This window comes from Psammomys obesus, unplaced genomic scaffold, assembly GCF_907164565.1.
Source record: "Psammomys obesus unplaced genomic scaffold, mPsaObe1.curated_primary_1811, whole genome shotgun sequence".
In the NCBI taxonomy this organism is placed as follows: domain Eukaryota; kingdom Metazoa; phylum Chordata; class Mammalia; order Rodentia; family Muridae; genus Psammomys; species Psammomys obesus.
In genome coordinates, this window is record NW_026591643.1 from 4,470,800 (window position 1) to 4,480,001 (window position 9,202).

Here is a 9,202-nt window from a genome sequence, read left to right on the forward strand (position 1 = left end):
TTTGTGCTGAAAACACTTGGTTTTCCAATCCATGAACATGTGATGTCTTTTTTTATTACTGGATTGTCTTTGTGTTTTTCTCTGTAATGTTTTACAATTGCCAATGTACATGTCCAACACTTCTTCTGTGAAATCATAAGAAGTATTTTACTCTTTTTTTGTATTTTACTGCAAGTGGGCTGGATTTCTTTTACTGTGTATGGAATCGCTGGGTCGAGCTATCTGTGGACAGGTCATTTGCTTTCGTGCAGCTCTTCCATGTCCTGGTACCACACTTCCAAATGCTTCTTGATTCTAGCTGCCTTGGGAAACTTGGTGCAGAGATTCCATCTTCACATCCACTCCTTCCTTGCAGCTTTGTTTGCCTTCCTTTCTCACTCTGCTTGTTTCATTCTTTGCCTTGTTTCATGGTGGGAACAGCCTGTGTGGTCACAGAGAGCTTATCTCCTTCCTTTGTTCCTGATATTTGGGCTAAAATGCTCTTTTAAGGTCTTAAGTAAGATGGCAGCCACAACTGTTTGGTAGATACCTCTCTCGGCTCTTTGGTATCCTTTCAATAACCTTAGCTGTTAGATTTTGTCTGATATCTTTTCTGAATCTACAGAGATGATTGTGGAGATGTGAAAAATTATTTAATACTATGTTGATTTTCACCTGTTAAACCAACCTTGAATTCCTGGGATAGAATTCTTTTGGTCATGGCATATTATTTGAATATGTTGTGTTCACTATGCCAGCCAGCCTTTGTTGAGGACTCAGAACAGACAACACTGTGTCGTTTTCTTACGATGACTTTGTCTTGCTTAGTCTCGGGATAATATTGGCAGTATGGAGTAAGTTAGAAAGTGTAGCGTGGTGTGGGGCTGCGTTCCCACAATGCAAGCATTCAGAAAGCTGAGGTAGGAGTTCTAGACTAGCCTGAGCTACATACATAGTAAGTTTGAGGCCAGCCTCCATATAGTGAGACCATGTCCCAAAAGAGAAAAGGAAAATAAGAAAGAAATTTCATCTTCATATATCTGTGACATTATGTTTTTCTTAAATATGTGACAAAATTCATCAGTAAAGTCTTCAAGACTTGAATTTTTTTCTTTGTAGAAGAATTTAGTTGCTAATCAAATTTTATATTGTATATGTTGTATTTGTGTCTATTCTGGTTTCCAGTTTCTTTTTGAGTAATTTTGATCATCTGTTTCTCTAACACTTGGTTTCTTGAAATTATCTAATGCACTGGCACAGAGTTTAACGATTTCTTTGTGATCTTTTCACTTATGTGAAGTTTCGAATGTGTATGCATGGCCTAGGGGTAGGGTGGGGCCTGGAGGGTATGCACATGAGTGCAGTTTTTGCTTGTGGGGCCCAGAAGAGGGCACTGGCTCGCCAGGAGCTGGAGTTACAGAGTGTTGGGAGCTGCTTGATGATTTCTGGGAACTGAAATAGTATTCTTTGCAAGAGCAGTATGCTCTCTGTGCTGATGAGCCATCTCTTCTGCTATCCCTTTCATCCTGGATTTTGTTAATTCATGTGTTTTATCTTTTACTCTTGGCTAGCTTAGCTAAAGGTCATTCACTTGATCTTTTCAAAGAGTCCATGTTTTGTTTGTTTGCTTGTTTTGTTTTTCAAGACAGGGTTTTTCTATGTAGCTCTGGTTGTCCTGGACTCACCTTGTAGACCAGGCTGACCTCGAACTCACAGAGATAACTCTGTCTTTGCCTCAAGTGCTGGGATTAAAGGTGTGTACCACCAGGTCCAGTAGAATCAACTTAAAATTACTTATTTATTCACTTTACATCCCAGTCATAGCCCCCTCTCTCCTCTTCTCCCAGTCCCACCCTCCTTTCCTCTTCCCCATATCACTCTTCCCCTCCCCCTCAGAAAAGGGGAGTCTCTTCTCCCCCACTTACCCTGCCCAGCACATCAAGTCTATCAGGACTGAATTCATCCTCTACCACAGTGGCCTGGCCAGGCAGCCCTGCCAGGAGGAAACAGTCAAAAATCATGTAAGAGAGTTCTTATTAGAGGCAGCCCCACAACCTTTTAAAGACATTTTATTTTAGTTATGTGTATGTCTGTGTGCGTGTATGTGCTTGTGAATACAGGCGCCTGTGGAGGCCAGTGGTGTTGGATCCCCTGGAGCTGCAATCACGGGCTACTGCAAGTCGGCTAGTATGAGTGAACGGAACCCATGCCATGTTCTCTGCAAGAGCGACATGCACTTATAACTGCTGAACTATCATCTCTCCAGCCCCCAGTTCAACTTTTGACTACATTTTCCCCATTCTTCTGATTCTTATTTTAGTCCATTCTCCTTTTTCCCCCTGTAATCTTTATTATTTACTCTTTTCCTGTGTGATTGGTTTTTCTTCTCTCTGAAGGTCAAATTGATATTGCTGCTATGATAGCACAGTCTCAATGGACTTTGTGCCCGGTTCAGGTATACATCTTCCTCTCAGGACAGGGTTAGCTGCATCCCCTAAGTGTTGAAGCGCTTTCATTCCCAGCAAGCTGAAGACACTTCTCTAACTACCTTGTGGCTTCATCATTAACCAGTTTATCATTTACAAATATCTTTTAATTTCCTAACATTGATTCATTTTCAAAATTCCTTTCCATCGTTGAATTCTGATTGATTCTATTGTGGTTGGAGAACATAGTTTATATTGTTTCAATCTGCTTGAGTTTGTTAAGATTTGCTTTATGGCCTGATGTGCTGTCTGCCTTGGAAAATGTTCCATCCGTGATCAGAAAGAGTGTGAATTCTGCCTTTGTTGGATGGAATGTTCAGTAGATGTTAGTTACGTCAGTAGCTGGGTGCTGCTGTATAAATCTTACTGCTAAGTGTTTTTGAGATATGGTGTAAAATGATCATTATTGCTTTGTATTATTGTCTTTATATTATTAAATACCTATTTTCACAATATGAATATAGCCAGCCTTTTCAAATACTGTCTGCGCAGGAATGAGGGGGAGGAGAAGCTCCTGAGAGCAGCTTCAGTGAGTCAGCTTGTTTAATAGGGACTGTTTAATCCTTTGGGGATGGGTAGGGGCTTTCTGGGTGAGTGTAGATTATTGGCTGGGGCCAGGGTGCTAGGGATGTCTCATTTGCATAAGGAGGAATTCAGTGCTGGTTGTGCTCTTATAAGGGGAGAGGGGAGTTTAACCTGGCTGCCAGGCTATGTAACCTCCTCTGGGGGGGAAGGGGGGTGCAGGGCTATATGCACAGGAACATGAAGGCCCAGGGCAGCGGGGGAGGGAATCGACTACAAAATTTCTGGGGTTTGGACACACCTGGACCCCATTCACTTCGGGCTGCCCTCCACCACACACCCTTCCCACAGCTCCCCGCACACTGTCCGCTGTGTGTCCTTTCCCGTCCTTTCTTCTTTTGAATCATCTCACAGGTGTCGTTTGTATGGAATATGTAGGTGGCTTTGCGCTTTTTGGTCAGGTCTGCCATGCTCCTTCTGACTGAGGTGATGAGTCCCTTCAGCTTTAATGTCATTATTGGCAGGTTAGAGTTATACTTGCTATTTTGTATTCTTTATGTATATCTGTCTTTTTCTTCTTTGGCTTCTTTACTTGCTTATTTGTTACAAATAAATATTTCTTTGTAGCATATTGACTCCTATAGATTTCTTAGTTATTTTCTTATTAGCTTCATTAAGGTTATAATACATGTGGTAATATGTCCCTGGAGACTTAACCAGTATGCACTGAATTCTGGGAAAATGCAAACCCCTTGCCTAGCTACATTTGTCCCCTCTCTTATTTGTGCTAATGCATGTATGTAATAACATGAAATAAACATAACTACATAAGGGTAATATTATTTTTACATAATTTTATGTCTTTCACAAAAGTGAAAAGAATAAAACAGAAATGGGAGAGAGACTCTGATATTAATTCACATATTTATCATTTATGGCAGTTTTCATTTCTTCCTGTAGATTCTGATTACCATCTGGTCTCAATCCTTTTCTGCCCAAAGGACTTTTTATAGCGTCTTGTACAAGTCCTCAAGCCATCACTGCTGCTAGCCCTTTCATCCACTGACTTAGATTTTAATCCTAGACTGTCTTTATCTAGCTTTTGTTTGAAGAATATTTTTGATTACTGTAGAATTCTTCTTTTGGCAGGTTTAGTGTTTTTTTTAGCTAGTGGTTTTTAATATGTCCTTTGGTTTCCATTATCTTATACAAAAAACCAGAATTGGAGTTAATGTACTTTCTGCATGCGTGGAATCACTTTTCTTTTGTGGCTTTGCGTGTGTGTGTGTGTCTGTCTGTCTGTGTGTACTTGTGTGCTTGTGGGTGTGTGTGTGTGTGTGTGTGAAGGCTATCTGACAACTTTGGCTGTCATTCCTCAGGAGGGCATTCATCTTTTCTTTTCTTTTTTTATGTCAGGGTCTCTCATTGACCTAGAACTCACCAAGTAGACTAGGCTGGCTGCCCCACAAGGCTCAAGGGCTCTTTTCTACTGCTCAAAACTGGGATTACAAGCACACACATATACCATTTTTCCTGGCCTCCCCCTGCCCCGGGTTTTTTTTTTAAATGAGGGTTCTAGGGGATTAAATTTGAGTCATAATGCTTGCAAGGTATGTACTTTCCTGACTAAGCTATCCCTGGTCTTCTCTTGCCAGTTTTGTTGTTTGTTTGTTTGTTTGTTTGGTCTTTTGAGGCAGTGACTCACTGGTGTAGTGTTGGCTGGTGTGGAACTCCTCTGCTGCTCTGGAATTAAAGGTGTGCACCACCATTCCCAGCTCCTCTTGCTACTGTTAGGAGGTTTTGCTTCTGCCTTTGTTTTCAACAGTTGAACTATGTTACACATCTGTGCGGGTCCTTTTGTTTTGAGATTTTAAAAAATCTATTCATTTTTCTTCTACTTTTCCTTTTTGTCCTCCAAATGGGTCATTTGTACTAATGTGTTTCTTCCCTCCTTTTTTTCCCCCTCCCTGCTTCTCTCCCTCTCTCCTGTGTGTGTGTGTGTGTGTGTGTGTGTGTGTGTGTGTGTACGCGCCTGTAGAAGCCAGAGGTCAATCTTGTCTGTCTTCTTCAGCCATTCTTCAGCTTAGTTTTTGAGACATGGTTTCTCCTTGAATCTGGAGCTCCTCCATTCAGCTAGGCTGGCTGGACAGTGAGGTGGCGTCTGCCATTGTCCATCTTCCCAGCACTGGCATTACAGACACAAGCCCATGTCTGGCTTATAGTACATGAGCACTAACCATCTGAATTCCGGTCCTCAGGGTTAGATAGCTGGCATTTCTCTGACTCAGCTGCCTCCTCACGTCACAGTTTTAATTTTGATTCTTGCTTTTTGTTCTAAGGATGTCTTCTCTTAAGTCCAGTCCCGTGTCTGTATTCTCGTAGTCACCGGTTGTCCGAGTTAGAGTGAGTCTCCTCAAGCAAGTAGGGCGGCTATCCACTGTTGACAGCTATTAATGGGGAAGAGGACAGACTCAAAACTCAGGGCGCTTGGAAGTCTACAACAGTATTTGTAACCCTTTTTGGATTGCCTGCATGTGTGCGGCCTGGGACGCCAGCCAGAACTGTGCATTTCGGCTTGTGCCATCATTATCTGGTCTCTGCTGCCCATATGCGCAGCCCTAGCCAAGAATACGCGTACCCTAACCATGACCAGAATCTCACCTCCACGCTCCGCCACCGCCAAAGGCAGCCTTTCACGTGGGACTCTTGCTGTGACGTCCCCTCGCTTAAGCAGTACCGATGCCCATCCTTACAGCCTGCCACACTCCAGCAGAACCTTTGCCCCAGCTGAGCTGGGAGGGGGCACTCCGAAGCAGCCCAGGCCACGGCATTGCTAAGGCACTGCCCTTCGGCTGCTCTTACCCAGTATTCAGTTGTTTGGTTTGTCCATTCACTTCTGTATTAAGGTAGTCCAGGCTAGCCTTGCACTTTCATGCTCACACCCTTCCTAGTGCTAAGACTGCAGGCATGCTCCACCACATCAGGTCATTTCATAATTTCAAAGTCAGGCTATAGTTTCATTCTTAGTATCCGTCTTTGTTTTTTTTTTGTTGTTGTTTTCTACCATTCTTTGTAGCTGCCATGTTGATTTACAGACATTACTTTATTTAGTACTCAGGACAAGGCATTTTTGATTTCCGTATTTCAGATTGAGAACTGAGGACTACCTCAGTTGTAAGAGATCCTGGAGGCAACACAGAGGAGAGACACTGGGTTCAGAGAGAAAGACATTAGCCAGGGCAAAACAATGAGCTAATGAGTCAGTAGGCTTGAACCTGATCTTGTGTTTTCTGCTTCCCTGGTGGTGGCTTGGATACCCCTCCCCATTTCTTCTTGGGGAGAACTGGGATGAAAGCATGGCACTCCACTCCATCTCCACTCCATCTCCACCCCATCCCCACTCCCCCACCCCCACTCCATCCCTATTTCTAGGTCCCTAGAGCTCCCTGCCTCTAGAGGTCGCTGCTGTCATCATAAAGGGATCAAAGATTGCCTAGAAAGGGAATTTAAAGTTTGGTTTATGGCAGTTGTATATATTCTTTTGTTCTAATTATAGCAGGATTAATCTGCCTTTAATAGATAACTATTAATAATTCATATAATTACCTTTAATAATAAATTTCTGTTTAAAAGCATCCATTTGTATTGCTTTTCCCAGGGACTTCCCTTCAGTTTTGGAGTTTGGTTAAAGCTTATAATAGCAGATTATTAAAGCTTCCATGAGTGAAGATTTAATCAAGCAATTTTTTTTTTTTTAGAGAAATAAGGATCAGTTTCCAATGAGAGAAGATGTCAAAGAATTAACAATGTTGAAATAAGTAGATATGTCTGCATCAGAATTACAAGAAGAATAGAAACCTCCTAACAGGCCCAGGAGGTCCTGTTGCCTCAACAACATGTATTTCGGAGTCTCAGGGCCAGATTGCTTGGTTCTGCGTTGATTTACTTTTTTTTTCCCTTCTAAATACAAATGTCCCATTCAAAATGGAGACTGTGATAGAGCGCTCTCCCTTTGCCCTGTACTCTGTGACCAAGAGATTGAGATAACGAAGTACTACTCTCTGACTCCCTGGCCCTGTGGCTTTTGGTTGGTTTGGCCAAAGGAAGGTACTAGCAAGAAAACGGGAGATTTGGATGGCAGATTCAGCTCTGGTTTGGCAGTGACCATGTTCTTCTAGTTGGCACGCAGCACCGTTGGTGGCTTTCTGCTGAATCTATAGATGCCATGATGTGGACAGGACACCTTTCCTGTGTGCCATCAGGCACAAGAATGGAACCCACCTTCCCTTCTCCCAATGCTGGGCGTGTGTGTGCCATCGGAGCAGGCTTAACAGTTGCTCTCACTTGCCCCTGACCTCGCTGTGCAAGCACACTCGGGACCAGCAGTTCCTAACCCTTAGGTTACAACCACGTGGGGGTTGGATGACCTTTTCACAAGGTCGCCTAAGACTGTCTGTACATCAGGTGTTTACATTACGATTCATAATGGTAACACGTTACAACTACGAAGTAGCAACAAAAATAATTTTATGACTGGGGATCACCCCAACACGAGGAACCTATCAAGGGTCACAGCACTAGGAAGGTTGAGAATGGCTGATGCAGATCAATGTTCATCCCTTTGGTTCCTTTGAATGCTGGAACCTTATGCAGCTACAAAGCAGAGAGCTTTGGTTAGGAGTGCAGGGCAGTAGCGGTTCATGCTGTCCATTTGACAGGATCTAGACGCACTGAGGAGACACAGCTCTGGGGCTGTCTGCGAGAGACTATCTAGCAATTAAATGAAGCGGAAAGACCCACCTTCACTGCAAGCAGCACCATCCCATGGTCTGGGGTCCTGGACTAAAGTAAGGGGGGAAGAAGGTGGGGCCAGCAATTATCAGTCTGTGCTTCCTGACTGTGGACAGGATGCACCAGGACTTCAGGCTGCTGTCACTAGATTGTTTCCTCTCGTGACTGAAGATCCTCCAGAACCCTGAGCCAGAAGAAACCCTTTCTTCCTGAAGTTGCTTGTGGTGGATATTAGCGAAAAGAAGTGGCTAATCCAGGGGCCGGGGAAGGACCTTGCAGGTGGGCCTTGGTTGGTTATTACTTTGCTATATGACCTTTCTACACTCTGAATTCCAAGATCTTTGCCTATATAAAGTGCTTGGATGAAATCAGGGGCCTCTTACATCTTTTTTTTTCTATGTGCATTGAAAAGAACTGTGAAAAATCTCTATAATGACACACTTTAAAAACGTATTGTCGTTTTAAATAGTTACAAAGGATACAGCATGCTGCACTTTGTAATTATTAACATTTAAATATATAATGTTTACATCATTTCTTCAAATATATCCAACGCAGTTTCAATAGCCAATGCAATTTTGAATACAATGTCATTTGTTTAAAAAGATAGATGTCGACAACCAGTTAAGCCAACCAGATTCCTTTACTCTCAGCATCTGACTTGCAGTGACTGTGAACAGCATCCCTTGGTAGTGTCCTGTGTCCTATATGGCTTGTCCTAAGGGACCTTCGGGAGGTTGTTCTGGTGTGTATTCATGTCTCTGATCTCAGTGCTGTTCCCAGCCTAAGCTCCAGGCAGGTAGGTGGGGTGTCCAGTGGACAATAGCCAGGAGTCTCATAGGTCATCCTGTCCGTTCACCCCAGCTGCAGAATGATGTGATTGAGGCCGTACACAGAGCCAAAGTCCAGTTCGCCAGCTACCAGAAGACCCGTATCTCAAAGCAGTGGGGCTTCTCTAATGCAGACCCATTTGAAAATATACTAGCTGAGAGGTGGCTTATGCCTGATAGCTGAGGTCCTCTGGAAGCACCACGCCCGAGGGCGTCTCCTGGGCTGTCCTACACCACATCAAATCACAGTTATCCGTTCTGAGGAAAAGTAAACAAAAAATATACACGGCTCCCTTCTTCATGGCACCTCCCAAACAGCTGGCTGTGTGGAGATGAAGCTGAATATTCGTTCCCAGCCATGGAGAAACTCATCAAAGTGGGTGATGAACTCAAGCTTCATGTGTTCTATGAGAAGACATGGCTGCAGAAGTGGCTGCTGATTCACTCTGTGAAGACGGAAGGGTTGGGTGGCCCAAGTCAATGGTGGGAACCGCAGACAAGGTTTTCCCACGAAGCAAGGCTTCTGAAGCCACCACGGAATGCGTCTGCTGTTGAGTAAGGGCCTCTTCTTACAGACCAAGGAGATCTGAAGAG

General features: G+C 43.6%; 1 pseudogene; it reads left to right on the top strand.

The window, feature by feature from the left end:
• Window positions 1-8,392: 8,392 nt before the first annotated feature.
• Window positions 8,393-8,518, top strand: LOC129680176 (small nucleolar RNA SNORA70; annotated as a pseudogene).
• The last annotated feature ends 684 nt before the right edge of the window (window positions 8,519-9,202 follow it).